Source organism: Tamandua tetradactyla, chromosome 8, assembly GCF_023851605.1.
Source record: "Tamandua tetradactyla isolate mTamTet1 chromosome 8, mTamTet1.pri, whole genome shotgun sequence".
In the NCBI taxonomy this organism is placed as follows: domain Eukaryota; kingdom Metazoa; phylum Chordata; class Mammalia; order Pilosa; family Myrmecophagidae; genus Tamandua; species Tamandua tetradactyla.
This window is the reverse complement of record NC_135334.1, coordinates 103108504-103126187: the sequence shown is the minus strand read 5'-3', so window position 1 is coordinate 103126187 and position 17684 is coordinate 103108504. Positions and strand designations below refer to the sequence as shown.

The 17684-nt window shown below is 37.1% G+C and overlaps 1 long non-coding RNA gene across 2 annotated transcripts in view; it reads left to right on the top strand.

The window, feature by feature from the left end:
* The first annotated feature begins 6519 nt into the window (after positions 1 to 6519).
* LOC143643710 (uncharacterized) overlaps positions 6520 to 17684 on the top strand; it is a 97246-nt gene continuing 86081 nt past the window's right edge. The window contains exon 1 of one of the 2 annotated variants that reach the window (XR_013156339.1): positions 6520 to 6764. This is a non-coding gene — a long non-coding RNA (uncharacterized LOC143643710). Of the gene's footprint in view, positions 6765 to 8888; positions 9001 to 17684 lie in introns of those variants that run through there. The other variant, XR_013156340.1, reaches the window with a different exon arrangement.

Below are 17684 nucleotides of genomic sequence, written 5' to 3'. Positions count from 1 at the left end.
GTTGGTGGGAGTATAAATTGAGAGCGCCATTTGGAACATGATTTATCATTACCTAGGAAAGTTAAAAATGCACTTGCTCCACAATCACACAATTTCACAACTAGGTATATATTCTAAAGCAGTGTTTGCTTTTCTCTCTTTTTAGCTAATGAACTACAACAGGATATGATAGAATTGAACAGAACAGAATAGAAATAGAAAATATCAGAGTGTTTTGCTGATACTTAAGTTTATATATATTGTTGTATTAGTCTTTTTGGATAAGAATGTCTATAATATTGCTTACAATAACAAAAAAAACTGAAAAATGACTCAAATACCCAACAATAGTAACATGAGAAATAGATTGTGAATTAGTCAAATAATGGAATAGTTTACAGAAATAAAAATGAAAGAAGTTTGTAGATTAGTCCCAAAATGGAAAACTGAATAAGAAGTGACAATAAAGGAACTACTGCTACACACACACAAAAATGAGTAAATATCAAAAGTATAACATTAAGTAAAAGAAATGAGTTGCAGAATACAATTGGTATGATTCCCTTTACACAAAATGTAAAACTAAGCAAAACTAAACAATGTATTGTTTAGGTCTACATATATAGGTGTTAAACTATAAAGAAAGGTCAGAGGTTTTCCCCAAGTGGGAGGGAAAGAGAGGGAATGGGAAGGTGTACAATGCATGTTTCAAGGTACCAGTGGTAATGTGTTATTAACCTGGGTGATGGGAACACACATGATTTTTTCTTAAATTTTTTCATTTCGGTAATACATATGTATCACAGATTTTCCCATTTTATCCACTTTCATGAGTACAATTCATTGATATAGTAATTATATTCACAATAGTTTACTACCATCACCACCATCCATTACCAGAACTTTTTCATCATCCCAAACAAAAACTCTGTACCAGATAAATAATAACTTGTCATTCTTCCCCCTCACTGTTCCTTTCTTCCCAGTGCTGGTAACCTACAATCTACTTTTCTCTCTATGAATTTGCATTTTCTAGAGATTTCATAGTAGGAGAATCTTTTATGTCTAATTCACTCAATATGCTGTCTTCAGGTCTCATCCATGTTGTAGCTTATATCAGAACTTCATTCCTTTTAACGGCTGAATGATACTCTGTTGTATATAAATACCACATTTTGTTGACCCATCCATCTGTGAATGGACATTGGGGTTGTATCCCTGTCTTCTGTCACATGGCAATGTCTTCTTTGTGACTTCTGTGTCTTCCAGTTCTCTTTATAAGGCCTCCAGTAATATGGATTAAGACCCATCCTGATTCAGTTGGCCACCTTAACTAAAAATAACAACTTCAAAAGATCTTATTTACAATGGATTCACACCCACAGGGGCATGGATTAAGATTAAGCACATATGTTTGTTAGGATGCCAACTTCAATTTACCACTGAATTCAAGTCTGATAAAACTCTTTTTTTTTTCCATCTCAAAAATTACCTTTATTTTTTCAGTTTAGGAGAATAAATACATATAAACAGTTTCTGTACTTAGAGAAAAGGACTTTTAAAGAATCAGTCTTGATATACCGAAGTAATTGGTCAATGACAAGCACTAATTCTGATCTCTTCAAAACAAAATAGTAGCCAACAAAGAAAGAATATGATTTATTACAGAATCTTCTGGGATTCTGCTGGCAAAATGTGATTGTGGGAAGCTTGGAGATTTCATTCTGGTACACTTATGTACAAATGTATTCATAATTTTGATAAATTCAGTAATTCCATCACAACATGCATCTTAGATAACATTTTCCATAATAATAGTCTCCTTTCTTCCATAATTTGCAATCTGTAAGGCCTGAAATATAACAATATAGTAAATATAAGAACACAACTATTTGTTAAAACTTCCTAGCATTTATCAATTTGTTAAAACTTTTATTAAGAGTTCACACAATTTTCTGCAAGTGGTACATGCTACACAATCAAAAGCATCATTTACTAGCAACCAGATGAAACTGTTCTATAACATAAACACAGCGCTTCAGTACTTAATGATAAAGAAGTACAGAATCACCAAACAAATGTTAGTATTCTCATTTCCATGTATTAACTATAGAAAAACTCTTTCTTTTCAAAAATATAGGAGGTGAAGTGGTCTACTGAGAATGAAGGGGTAGTTTGGGTAGAAAGAATTAGAAAAGTAGCAAAGGCTCAGAAAATTATTCACAAAGAGGAGGAAGTATATCGGTGATGGTACCTGAGGCAATTTTCATGGGCATGTAGGTGTTTCAGTTTGCTAAAGCTGCTGGAATGCAATATACCAGAAATGGTTGGATTTTACATTGAAGATTTATTGGCTTATAAATTTACAGTTCTAAGGCCATGAAAATGTCCCAGTTAAGGTATCAACAGGGCGATACCTTCTCTGAAGAAAGGCTTCTGGCATCTGGGTTCCTCTTCAGATAGTAAGGCACATAGCCAGCATCTGCTGGTCCTTTGCTCCTGGGTTTTGTTGCTTTCAGCTCTTGTTTTCTGTAGGCTCTCTCTGGGAGTGTCTCTCCCTTTTTTCCTCATAAAGAACTCCAGTAAAGGATTAAGTCCCACCTTGAATTGGGCGGGTCACATTTCAAATTGAAATAACCTAACCAAAAGATCCTATCCACAATAGGTCAGCATCCACAGGAATGGATTAGAATATGGCATATTCTGCGGTATGTAACAGCTTCAAACCAGCACAGTTGGCAAAGTTGTTTTTTCTTTTAATGAGCTTATTTTAATGAACTTTTAAAATTTTAATAGTTTTGTATTTGTTTTAATTATATGAGAAAAAATAAACTAGCACATCAAACCTAATATTTCATGGTTATTACTTAAAGCAAAAAGTGATACTTAAAAATTAAAGATATTCAGTAAATATTAACTCAGGTGCTACTTGGATATGGCAAAAATCATTAAGGTGATACTCAAATACCTTACTGATATTTGCAAAGTTTTTATTTAAATAAAGTAGCCAAAGTACGATTTGGAAAATGGGAGCACTATGAGGTAAAAAGCATTGTGGGTGGTGCAGAGATCCCAACTGTGCTTGAAATCCTAGCTTTCTAGCAGCTCAGACCTTAATTTTTCATTGAGAAGCCCCTGTGTTTTCATGTAGAAGTAGCCAAAAATGATGAAAGAAGCAGATTTTCCTGAATAAGCAAAATAAACTAGAAAGTGAGAGCTAAAGTGAATTATTTTTAGAACTCTTAAAAAAAATTGTGGCAACATATATAATGTAAAATCTACCATTGTAACCATTTTAAGTGTATAATTCAGTGGCATTAATTAATTTTATATCAACACCTTACATTACTAAAACTTTCTTGTCACCCCAAACAGAAACTCTGTACCTAGTAAGCAGGAACTCCCCATTTGCTCTTCCCCCAACTCCTTGTTAACCATAATCTACTTTCTTTCCTATGACTATGCTTTTCCTAGATATTTTATGAGCAGAATCATACAACATTTGTCCTTTTCTGTATTTGGCTTATTTAACTTAGCACAATGTTTTCAAGGCTTATCCATGTTGTAGCATGTTCAGAACTTCATTCCTGTTCATGGATGAACTGTATTTCATTATATGAATAGATCACATTTTGTTTATCCATTCATCTGTGAGGGACATTTGTGTTGCTTCCATCTTTGGGCTGTTGTGAACTGTGTTGCTGTGAACATTGGTGTACCATTATCTGTTTGAGTCCCTGCTTTCAGTTCTTTGTGGTATATACATCTAAGAAAATTGCTGGGTCATAGTATTTCTATATTTAACTTTTTGAGGAACCTGTAGTTAATTCTTGAACTCAGCAAGCAATTCCTGCCACTCTTGTTGGGCTTACTGCTTATAGAAAGAAGACCAAAACATTCATAATCACAATAACTTCATAGGTGCAATTATAAAGGTGTGAACTCCATTATGAGAAGAGTTGGGAGTTGCTAGCCAGCAGAGCTGAGAAGACACAAGCGATGATCCTTCAGTTTGCTAATATTTCCAGAATGCAATATACCAGAAGCGGATTGACTTTTTTTGTAAAGGGGATTTATTAGGTTACAAATTTACAATTCTAAGTCCATGAAAATGTCCAAATTAAGGCATCAATAAGAAGATACCTTCTCTGAAGAAAATTTGATTCAGTCCGGAGTTGCTCTGTCACATGGGAAGTTACATGACAATGTCAGCTGTTCTTTCTTGGCTTCTGTGTTCTAGTGACTCTGTCAGTTCCTTCCGCATCCCCAGACATCTGTGTCTTAATTTCATCTCTCTGACCTCCATGTCAGCTCTGAGCTTTCTCTGTTTTCTACCTTTTATTCACTTTATACAGGTCTCCAATAAAAGGATTAAGACCCACCTTGAATGGATGGGGTCACATCTCCATTAATCAAAAGGTCCCATCCACAATTGGGGTAGGTTTCATCTGCATGGAAACAATCTAATCAAAAGGTCCCACCCAAACAATAGACCTGCCCCCCACAAGATTGGTTTAGGATTAAAAGAACATGGCTTTTCTGGGGTACATAAAAGTTTCAAACCAGCACAGGTGATAATACTTCACTTGGTGGGCGGAAATGAGAAGCAGAGGGAAGTTACAAAAGGTACAGGAAGTCATAAAGAGTTTAACGTGTGTGAGATGATCAAAAAAGGCCTTACTAACTCTGATGAACCCATAGCAGTTGATTAGGATGCCTGAATTTTCATAGAAGTAGTCAGAGTCCCTCTTTTTCACTCAAATTTTAGAAGATTCTTTTTAAATTGTGATATCCTCTGGGAGGCATGAGTCAGGAAGAGGTTTTCATTCCTCAAATTTGTTTATCATCCAACATAGACTCTGGGACTGGGTCATAGAATAAAGAACAGATTTATTTTCATAAGGGCAGCCAAATATCCAGAGCCTGAGGTTGCCAGGAGTATTCTAGGGGAATGTCCCAGGTAACAGGGGACACTGATTAATTAGAGTGGAAGTGACCAGTTTCCCAGAAGGGCTGACTCAATGAGGACCATACATGCATTCATTCAACAAGTATTTGTTGAGTGTACACTATTGCCAGGAGCTGTGCTGGGTGTTGGGAATGCAACTGAACAATATAGACATGGTCTCTACCCTCAGGGAACTTACACTAAAGAGACTTATATAAGTTAGTAATCCCATAAGAACCCACTGGAAATGTCAGGATGAAAATAACAAAGACTTTAGAGACAGTACTGGTTTTGGCTCACTGAAAAAATGTTCTTATATTCTCACTATGTTGTTTCTTTAGGCTCTCCACAGAGCCAGGCAGTGAGGCTGCTATGCCCTCACATTTGAAAAAATGCTTCCAAATTGCTGCTTTCCTAGAAATATCTCTGATTGCCACTAATCCCAGGCATGACTGTGGGAATGCAAGAATGCCTTGATGATAATATCCACAGGCTTTTTCTTAAATTTTAGCAAATATATACTAATTTGTTCAATCTTTTGAATACTCTGAATAATGGGCTGAAAAAGTAACTGGATAGGCATGCAAAACTCCAGAGTTCATATTCGTTCAGATTTTGATATCAGAATTAAATCTAGCAGATATCAGTGTGTTCTAAACTTGGGTTCCAGAGTCCTCCAGGTCAGTAGATACCATTTCTTCAAGATTGTCCATATTAGTGAACGGAAAATTTGTAAGTATGGGCCCATCAGATAAATCTCACCAGATTCTCTCATTGAAAGTTAAGGGATCTATAGATCCTTTGAAAATTCTTCCACAAGGGATAAAAAAAAGACAGTAAGGACCGTAAGAGTATTTATGGATGACTTTGTGTAATTATCATAGAATCTGATGCAGTATGACATAAAAACACTGGCCTAGGGGTCAGAAGATTTGTTCCCTTGTTACCAGCTACATGATGATCATGTACATGACTCAGCCCCATATGAGCCTCAGTTTACCTATTTATTAAATGGGAGAGAGGATCCTTCTAATTCCTACTTCATATGGTTTTGTGTTAAATGATAAGATGTGTGTGAAAATGTTTTAGAAATTGCAAGATGTTATGTAAAAGCAAGAGTATGAAGGGCTGACTTTCAGCACCCATAGTAGGTGTGCGTTCTTGGTCACTAGATGGAGCTTTAGGATTCAAGGGAAAGATAAGCCAGTGATAGTTGCACTACCTCAAGACCTCTAGGAGGATTTACTTCTTTGAAACCAAACAAACAAACAAAACAAAACAAAAAAACTGTTGCATTTCACGAACATCCACTTAGTTTTTCTTTGTTTTTTATTCAGATAAAGGCTCAAAAAAGAGTTACGGCCATCCATGGTTTCTTATGACAAATTTTCCACCCGTGAATCCATGGGATATTTCCTTTTCATTTTCTTTATGGTAAATTCAATTTGTGGAAAATCCTAGTATTATGTATAATCAATTATATATATTAATTGAGAAAATAAAACTTTCCAGGAGGACATAAGGAAGAAATTACTTTTGTGTTATTAAAAACAATCCATTGTCAATTCTATGGCACGTGGCAATGTTGTTAGAGGATTTTTTTATACACAGGCAGGGTGAGGAAACACATTGTCTAACTTTGGTATGCACTTAGGATTCCTGCTTTGGATTTCCTAACAGCATGCTCTGCAGTTCTTAACCGGTGCCCTTTTTTCATTCTAGGGCTACGAAGGGAAGAATCTGATTCATTTAAAAGAGCCTGATCCTTACTCCAGAGTACCCCAGAATGGTTTGCAGGAGGAGGAATGATAAATGGAAAGACACGCTGCACTTGCAGGTTAGAGGATCAGAGTTTCACTGACTCATGATGTGTTTGAAGGGACAATTTTTGTCCCTTTTGCAGGCCTCAGTTTCTTTCTCTAATTTTGACCTATAGCCCCATCCTCCCCACCCCGCGCAAATACACAGAAGGTTAAATGGTCTTTTGTTATGAAGCTTGAATACCAAGTGACCAAACACAGGTCCTAGATCCTGAAAGGCAAAGTTTTGCAGGAGCACAAACTCTCAGATATATTAGATTTTCAACCAAAATTTATTTGGACAAGATGGAATCTTGATATTTCTCTCTACTGGAGCCCTCCAGCTTGTGTTTAAGTCCTGCAGCAAAACATGCCTTCAGAAAACAATGAACATGATTTTTCTGCCTACAGTTTCAGAGAGCAATATAAATGCTAAGACCCATTGTCAAAACTGGCCAATTCAATTGTCAAGTACTGTTCTGCCAAATTTCCTTGATTCTATGATACTCCCACAAACCCACTGTCCTCATTCTTACTTTAAAAAAAAATAAGGACGTGTATGTCTTATTTAAAGAAGTGTTGACATTCCCCTGTTACTTGACAAAGACCGTATATTCTTTTGCCCGATGCACTCAATAACCAATTTCTGAGACATGGGTTTCAAAGGGATAGTTTCTTACTAGGTGCATAATAGGAGAGCAGATGGCCTAGTGGCCCAAACTCTGTCTCCTGGAACTGCAGTAATTCAGAGAGTTTTATTAGAGAAAAAATAGCAGGGTTTAGGATAATGAGCACAGTGGCCCCAGATGATATAATTAGAGGTGATCTGATTATTAAGCATGTGCAGATCGAGTACATGCTTAGTCATAGACTGTATGAAAGAAAATGGCGGAATGAGGTATAGGTGACTTGTAGATTAAAGTCTAAGCTACTGAACATGTCAGGTGGGACCACTTTGGTTAGATCCAGTCTCAGTTATCAAGATAACTTTAGATTTGGGTGGGTTAGTTCTGGGCTCACCCAAAACCCTTCATTAATAAACATTAAGGGCTGTCTTTAGTGATTACAAGACTCTAGAGTTGAAAAACTGGATAATTGGGTAAAAATGAAGGTTAGTAACAATGTTTGTACAATTAATTACAGGGGCAGAAGATAAGGGCTATACAATCATTATCAGAGATCAAGGCAGCTGGATTACAATTTAGAGATTTCTATTCCAATATACTAGAAAGCAAAAAAGATATCTATAAAATGATTCAATAATCAAAATTATCCCTTAAATCCTGATTTTTCAGTTACACCCTCACCCCCCGAAAAAGCTATTACTAAATTAAATGGTACTTCCTGCAATCAGTGGTCTTTTTTTAATTGAAGAAGTTATCTAGGAAAGTTTTGTTTTGTGTATTTTTCACACCTGGATGCTCAAAAAGCACCCCACCCCCACCCCATTACTGGGTTATTGGTGTCTCAGATGCCAACCCCCGACCCCCGCACCTCTACAGGAAGGCATTTCTTCAAATATGCTGACAGAGAGACGGAAGATTGCAGGTTATAAAGGATGAAGCCCTGCTAGGTTCCTTCACTGCAGTTTATGAGAAACAGCTGCCTTTCCTTGTAGAGGCACTTGTATAAGACTTTCCTCTCCCTTCCCCTGAGTCTAATAACTAACCAGGCCTATTCACCTGATTCAAGTCATAGCAAGATGGAGCCTCTGCCAGCCCACTTTAAGTATGGCTGTCCCATACTAGTAATGGGATATTTTCCAAAACAATGCAAACAAGCTCCATTGCTGATTTCATTAATGATCACAATCCAGATAATTTTCTCCTCTCTTTGTTTTCCAGAAGCTGCTGTTTCTTCTTAAAGCTTTCAGGTAGTGAAGTCAGAAACTGAGCAATAGACTCCCTGCTGCCCAGTTCAAAGCTTCTCAAATTTTAATGTATAGACGAATCACCAGGGGACCCTGTTAAAATGCAGATTCTCACTCAGTAGTTCTTGGGGGTGTGGCTAGGAGTAGGAGGGGCAAATACTTTGTATTTCTAAGAAACTCCCAGGTGATGCCCTAACTGCTGGTCCTTGGACCTAGCTGAGAGAAAAGCCTTAGTTCATTTTTATCTCTATTTCCTGTTTCAAGCTGCCACAAGTAGGATGAGGAATACCTTTTCTAATGTGATCCTCAGACACTGTCAGACATGAAGAATAAGTAATGATTTCAAAGTCCATGGAAAATCATAAGGTCACATATTCTATCTTCTGAGTCAACAGTTCAGTTTGGTAAGCCATAACTCTGAATTCTAATTTATTGCAAGCAAAAGTATTGAGAATAGACCTTTAGTGTGCACACACACATAAAACAGAATTCAAGCAGACCTGCTTTTTCTTATCTCATGGCAAAGCCACTGTCTCAAGTTGTTTTTTGGCTGTTGCTGTTGGCAACTGCACTCCATTTAAGTAGGAACCTGGTTGGGACTGGATTAGAGTCTGTGTACCAATTTCTCTGTCTTTCAGTCCTCTATGTTCTTCATCTTTATCCTTGCCACCAGGAAAGCAGGTCAATCATTTCTCTGAAATGAAACTCTTTTAGATCTGGAAAAATTCCAGGCTATTCTTAAATATTGTGAGGAGAACTGCTTTTTAGAATTGCTTTACTGAATTTTTAGACCAATAAGTCGGTTCATTATATGTTGCTTTGGATCTGCTATTTTGATAATTTCTGTTTTCTTGGTTAAACTGTCAATTCATCATAGTTGGAAATCATATCTTCTATCTTATGAAGTGACAAGGTTGCACATGATCTTTAAAGTCTTTGAGCCCAATTTCCTCTTTAATATTTGAATTGCTGCAAGCCAGTCTCTGCTTGAAACCCTTTTTGGTGATAAGGATCTCACTACTTTACATTCTATCCTTAGCAAAGCTCTGACTGTTGGACAGACTTTCATCACACTGGACCAAGAGTTTTCTTCTGTGGCTTTTGTCCATTAGCCCAATTTTAGTCACTGGGGACAATTTCATTGTTTTGTATAGAATATAGACAACTAATGCATTTTATTAAGTAACTGTCTTTTCAGGTTCAGGACTTGGGGGCTCTCTGTGCCTCTGAAAATTCCTCACAGGGCAAAATAACCTTCAACTCCTGTCTTGGGGATAAACCAGGGCTAAGATCCAGAGCTACGTTTGCCAGAAATGCATGAGCCAACGTGAAGTAGGGAAGTTGTTGGTCATAAGGACTTTACCCTGCTTCGTTACAAGGGCATAGGATTTCCTGCATTGCTTTCTTAAATTCAGTCTGACTTAAGCTTTAAATGAAATGCAGGATGAGGATTCATGATTACTCATGGATTTTCACATAACTAGATCATTGGATAGGAATCTTAGAAATGGCTCCAATTAACAAAATACTTTTTTTCTTTAGTTCTCACCTATATTAAAATTTTTAAATTGGCAAAGTTGGGCTTTAGTTCTCTTCTCCTATCCCCTATATGTAACTTTCTACCCTCCCTATTTTATGCTCCATGGATGGCCTGGTTTTCCAAGACTTTCCCCTCTCAATATTGCCTATCCTTCTAAGCTTTAGACCATTTATGACGTCTTTCCTCATCAAAATTTATATGTCCTCTGTTTGATTCTCTCAAATCTGCTTAATACAACTTCACATCAGACATCTTCCTCATTATATGGTACTAGCTCTATTTTTTTTGAACAATAATAATAATAATAGCTCTTGCTGTGTGTGATTACTAATTATAACTACTTATTTTGAACCAGGCATGGTGCTAAGGGCTTAAGAGACATCTCATTTTAATGTTCACAACAACCCCATGATGTGGGAATTATTATTCTCATTTTACCAATGAGCAAGCTGATCTTCAGAGAGGTTAAGTAGTATGTCTAGTACTGCATAGCTATTACATTGGAGAGACAAAGTTCAAACCAAGGTCTCTATGACTGAAGCCCATGCTCTTAACCAGGCAGTCTTCTTTTCTTTGATCAACCAATAGAGCAGTAGCTTATCAGTGAGATTCCTCAGACAAGACCTGATGTGTTCACCTTGAACATAACCTTCCTACCTCACCAAACCACCTTGCTTATCTCTAAACTGTCAGCTCTCACTTCTTCCACTCTTCTGTGCTGAGAACTTCTGGCTTCTGCAAGCACAAGAATAACAAGTATTTGTTATTTAATTACAAGGAATTATTATGGAATGGGAGGAGGGATACTAACAAATCCCATCTGGGGCCAATTAAAAAGAAATATGTTCCTGAGTGTATGTGGTTTTCTTTTCTCAGGAAAGGAACAATTCCAACAACTCTTTGGCACATGAAGCATGGCATAGTTTAATAGAAGCCAGGTGACTGAGAGATCTCTATGCTATTTCTGAGAGAGCAAGATGGTTCATCACTGTTAATGAAGGGGAAATGAAATTTCCCTCAGTGTTGGCCTTGGGCAAGCCGGGTAGATGCACTGTAGCTGTGTCTGGATTTGCTATATTTCTTTTTTATAGGACATTTTCATGAAAGTCTTTTGGAGCAAATGAAATAAAAAAATGCCAAAATTCCACTTTCATGATAAATGCATCAGTTTGCGAAAATTCATAGGGTTTCCCAGAGTGGCCAACCACAGCGGGGAGCAACATCTGGTTGTCACACTGTCACAAGAGGAGAGAGCAGTGCTTGGGCAAAAGACAACATAGAATGTTCCTCAAAACTGGATGGAAGACATGCAGTTAGATTGGAGCTGTGAGGTAACAGAACTCTCAAAGCCCAGGAAAACACTGAGCTGCATAAGGTCATTGAACTGTAACGTGTTCTTACTTTTCCTGTGTTACCTTAGCAATTTTGAAACAAATATATGCATCAATCAGAAAAATATGAACTTTCAGAGAGATTGTTCCATGTTTTCAGGATACATTAATACTTTTTAAGAAAAATAAATAAACATCTCTGTTTAGGTTGGCTAATGCTGCCAGAATGCAGTATACCAGAAATTGATTGGCTTTTACAAAAGGAGTTTATTAGGTTACAAATTTTACAGTTCTAAGGCCATGAAAATGTCCAAATTAAGGCATCAACAAGAGGGTACTTTCACTCAAGAAAAGTCGATCATGTCTGGGGTTTCTCTGTTACATGGAAAGACACATGGTGATATCTGCTACCCCTTTGCATCCGGGTTTCATTGATTTCAACTCCTGGTACCAGCGGCCTCCTCTCTGAGCTTCTGTCTGTCTCCAAGCATCTCTTAATGTCTGTCCTTGCCAAAATGTCCCTCTCTTAAAAGACTCCAGTAAGTGGATTAAGACCCACCTTGAATGGGCTGGGTCACATCTTCACAGAAACAGCCTAACCAAAAGATCCCACCCATAAAATGTATGCATTCACAAGATTGGATTAAAATAGCATGGCTTTTCTGGGGGGTACATAAGAATTTCAAGCAAACACAATCTCCATCCTTCAAAATATATTTAGCTTAAGCCCTGTTATGCATGAAAGACATTTTCTATTCATTCATTTATCCATTCATTCATTTGGCAAATGTTCCCACTGTGCCAGGATCTGGGCTGTGTGCAAGAGATATGAAGAACAACAAGACACTCTCTACCATCATGAAGGTCAGAGTCAAGCAGAAGAGATTCATAAATAATTGTGGTCCAGTGTGCTTACAGCAGGGACCTGAGGAAGGACACCTAACCAGCCTACAGGCATCCATTAAAGCCTCATGGCAGAGGTATTCCCTGAGCTGGCTCTTGCAGCATAGTCAGCAGATGTCCTTCAGAAATCTGTATTTGCACAATATCCTCTTGCCATGTAATAAGAGAAGAATTGAAAAGACTAAGTAGATATCGTGAAGGTGGAAGAAGAAGGAGGAGAGGAGAAGGAGCAGGAGGAGAAAGAAGAGAAGGAGGAGGAGGAGGAGGAGCAGGGGAAAAAGAAGGCCATGAAAAGCAAAGAAGAGGATGAGCTGATGCTATGACTACTCATGGGGATGAGAGATGAGCCTCGAGTCCACCTGAGATGAAGAGTTGGAACTGAAACCCCTTTATAAAGCTGGAACCATCAAAGAACTATGACCTCACTTAGGGTAAAGTAGAAAAAAATATCTACCTACCAGTACAGGAAGATGACAAAGAAAATAGGTCTCTCTGACATAAGTTTGGGATATGAATTTGGGTTACAGGCAGGCCTGTAACTGCCTGCCTCACTACCCCAGTTGAGAAATTAACAAAATGTGATGAGGCCAGTGATTTCTCAAGCAATAATATCCCTGAGCACCTGACAGAAGCAACCACTCTGACAAAAAGACAAATGCATTATTAGAGATGAAGAGGGTCACCTTCTGGTCTGAAATAAACAATTCATTAATTGCATCTAATTAATGACACGGCCTTAAATGTATTTACTATATAAAAGTTCAATTGAGTTATTAAATACAACTGTAAAAATCAGGGTCCATGGGTGGTTCAGTGGTTGAATGCTTGCCTTCCATGCGGGAGACCTGGGTTCAATTTCCAAACCGTGCAGCACCCCTCCCCCCAAAAAATCTATACATAGTAGATTTATAAAAAGCACATCTCTCAGTAACAGATAGCTTAAGGGGTCAAAATTATAATAATATTGAAGATTTAAACAATCCAATTAGCAAGTTTGATCAAATATGAAACCTTGTACCCAACAATTGACTACTTGCCAGGTCACAAAGGAAATCTCATCAAATATCAAAGAATCAGTAACATGAAGAACATGCTCTCTGACCACAATGTTATAAAAACTTGAAAATAAAAGAAAATACTGAAATTTCCCTATACATTTTGAAATTAGAAAGAGAGAAGGAAAAATGCTTCTAAAACAATGCAACAGCCAGAATAGGGTAAGTTATGCTGCAGTAATGTACAGACATAAAATATCTTAATATCCTAAAACAGTGAAGGATTATTTCCCCCTGATGGTACATTTTTAATGGTAAGTTAACAGGGAGCTGCGTTCCATATTTTCTGTACGCTGAGGCCCAGGCTGACAGAGCCTCTATCACCTGGCATACTGCCAATGCAGTGGTGAAAGAAAGGAGATGTGACTTGAAGTTTTCTGCCCCAAATTGACTGGGATATATTGAGTTATACACACCCACTAAACCACCCATGCACCCTGATTTTTACAGTTGTATTTAATAACTCGATTGAATTTTTATATATTAAATACATTTAAGACCATGTCATTAATTAGATGCAATTAAAGAATTGTTTATTTCAGACCAGGAGGTGACCCTCTTCATCCCTAATAATGCATTTTGTCTTTTTGTCAGAGTGGTTGCTTCTGTCAGGTGCTCAGGGATATTATTGCTTGAGAAATCACAGGCCTCAGATCACGTTTTGTTAATTTCTCAACTGGGGTAGTAAGGCAGGAAGTTATAGGACCATGCACATAGCCCAAAAGACATGTTCTTAATTTTAACCCATTTTCCTGTGTGTTGTGAACCCATTTGTAAATAGGACCTTTTGAAGATATACTATCAACTAAGGTGTGGACTCATTTGTGAATAGCGTCTTCTAAGATCCTATGTATGTTTGACCAAACTGAATCAAACTGAGCCTTAATCTCTATTTCTGAAGTCCTTTATAAGCAGAAGAAATTCAGAAACAGTTAGTCAGAGAAGGCCACACAGGAAGTAGCCAGAAGTTAGCAGAAACTGATAATGCAGACACAAGGAGAGAGAGAGATCATCATGTGACATGAAACAGAGATGAAAGCCAAGGCACTCCAAAGATTGCAGCAAGCCAGCATGAGAATGTTATAGACTTAGGGGAGAAATCATGATCGTACTGATGCCCTGATTTTGGATGTCTGGTTCTTAAGAACATGAGACAATAAATTCCTGTTATTAAGCTTTCCAGTGTGTGGTAGTTTTCAGAGTAGCTCTGGCAAACTGAGACAGTGATATACAACACTTCCACTCATAATCTATTGGCCAAAGTACATTCATTGCAATGGCTGACTTCAAAAGGGTAGGATCCTGATCAGAAGGAGAACTGAACACATCAGTGATTAGCATTAAGGATTACTGCAAAGAGCAAATAATAGTGAAAATTAGGAAATAGTTTTACTTTAAAAATTATGAAAATATACCATATTAAAGCTTGAGGGATGTAGCTAAAGAGGTACTTAAAGTGAAATTTTTTTTTATTAATTAAAAAAATTAACAAAACATTTAGAAATCATTCCATTCTACATGTACAATCAGTAATTCTTAATATCATCACATAGTTGCATATTCATCTTTTCTTAGTACGTTTGCATTGATTTAGAAAAAGAAATAAAAAGACAACAGAATAAGAATTAAAACGATAATAGAGAGAAGAAAAAAAAAACCTATACCTCACATGCAGCTTCATTCAATGTTTTAACATAATTGCATTACAATTAGGTAGTATTGTGCTGTCCATTTCTGAGTTTTTATATCCAGTCCTGTTGCACAGTCTGTATCCCTTCAGCTCCAATTACCCCTTCTCTTTTTTTTTTTTTTAATTAACGGAAAAAAAGAAATTAACCCAACATTTAGAAGTCATACCATTCTACATATGCAATCAGTAATTCTTAACATCATCACATAGATGCATGATCATCGTTTCTTAGTACATTTGCATCGGTTTAGAAGAACTAGCAACACAACCGAAAAAGATATAGAATGTTAATATAGAGAAAAAAATAAAAGTAATAATAGTAAAAACAAAACAAAACAAAACAAAACAAAAACCTATAGCTCAGATGCAGCTTCATTCAGTGTTTTAACATGATTGCTTTACAATTAGGTATTATTGTGCTGTCCATTTTTGAGTTTTTGTATCTAGTCCTGTTACACCATCTGTATCCCTTCAACTCCAATTGACCATTATCTTACCCTGTTTCTACCTCCTGCTGGACTCTGTTACCAATGACATATTCCAAATTTATTCTCGAATGTCCGTTCACATCAGTGGGACCATACAGTATTTGTCCTTTAGTTTTTGGCTAGACTCACTCAGCATAATGTTCTCTAGGTCCATCCATGTTATTACATGCTTCATAAGTTTATCCTGTCTTAAAGCTGCATAATATTCCATCGTATGTATATACCACAGTTTGTTTAGCCACTCTTCTGTTCATGGAGATTTTGGCTGTTTCCATCTCTTTGCAATTGTAAATAACGCTGCTATAAACATTGGTGTGCAAATGTCCGTTTGTGTCTTTGCCCTTAAGTGCTTTGAGTAGATTCCCAGCAATGGTATTGCTGGGTCGTATGGCAATTCTATATTCAGCTTTTTGAGGAACCGCCAAACTGCCTTCCACAGTGGTTGCACCATTTGACATTCCCACCAACAGTGGATAAGTGTGCCTCTTTCTCCGCATCCTCTCCAGCACTTGTCATTTTCTGTTTTGTTGATAATGGCCATTCTGGTGGGTGTGAGATGATATCTCATTGTGGTTTTGATTTGCATTTCTCTAATGGCCAGGGACATTGAGCATCTCTTCATGTGCCTTTTGGCCATTTGTATTTCCTCTTCTGATAGGTGTCTGTACAAGTGTTTTTCCCATTTTGCAATTGGGTTGGCTGTCTTTTTGTTGTTGAGTTGAACAATCTCTTTATAAATTCTGGATACTAGACCTTTATCTGATATGTCATTTCCAAATATTTTCTCCCATTGTGTAAGCTGTCTTTCTACTTTCTTGATGAAGTTCTTTGATGCACAAAAGTGTTTAATTTTGAGGAGCTCCCATTTATTGATTTCCTTCTTCAGTGTTCTTGCTTTAGGTTTAAGGTCCATAAAACCGCCTCCAGTTGTAAGATTCATAAGATATCTCCCTACATTTTCCTCTAACTGTTTTATGGTCTTAGACCTAATGTTTAGATCTTTGATCCATTTTGAGTTAACTTTTGTATAGGGTGTGAGACATGGGTCTTCTTTCATTCTTTTGCATATGGATATCCAGTTCTCTAGGCACCATTTATCGAAGAGACTGTTCTGTCCCAGGTGAGTTGGCTTGACTGCCTTATCAAAGATCAAATGTCCATAGATGAGAAGGTCTATATCTGAGCACTCTATTCGATTCCATTGGTCGATATATCTATCTTTATGCCAATACCATGCTGTTTTGACCACTGTGCTTTCATAATATGCCTTAAAGTCAGGCAGCGCGAGACCTCCAGCTTCGTTTTTTTTCCTCAAGATGTTTTTAGCAATTCGGGGCACCCTGCCCTTCCAGATAAATTTGCTTATTGGTTTTTCTATTTCTGAAAAATAAGTTGTTGGGATTTTGATTGGTATTGCATTGAATCTGTAAATCAATTTAGGTAGGATTGACATCTTAACTATATTTAGTCTTCCAATCCATGAACACGGTATGCCCTTCCATCTATTTAGGTCTTCTGTGATTTCTTTTAACAGTTTTTTGTAGTTTTCTTTATATAGGTTTTTTGTCTCTTTAGTTAAATTTATTCCTAGGTATTTTATTCTTTTAGTTGCAATTGTAAATGGGATTCATTTCTTGATTTCCCCCTCAGCTTGTTCATTACTAGTGTATAGAAATGCTACAGATTTTTGAATGTTGATCTTGTAACTTGCTACTTTGCTGTACTCATTTATTAGCTCTAGTAGTTTTGTTGTGGATTTTTCCGGGTTTTCGACGTATAGTATCATATCGTCTGCAAACAGTGATAGTTTTACTTCTTCCTTTCCAATTTTGATGCCTTGCATTTCTTTTTCTTGTCTAATTGCTCTGGCTAGAACCTCCAACACAATGTTGAATAACAGTGGTGATAGTGGACATCCTTGTCTTGTTCTTGATCTTAGGGGGAAAGTTTTCAATTTTTCCCCATTGAGGATGATATTAGCTGTGGGCTTTTCATATATTCCCTCTATCATTTTAAGGAAGTTCCCTTGTATTCCTATCTTTTGAAGTGTTTTCAACAGGAAAGGATGTTGAATCTTGTCA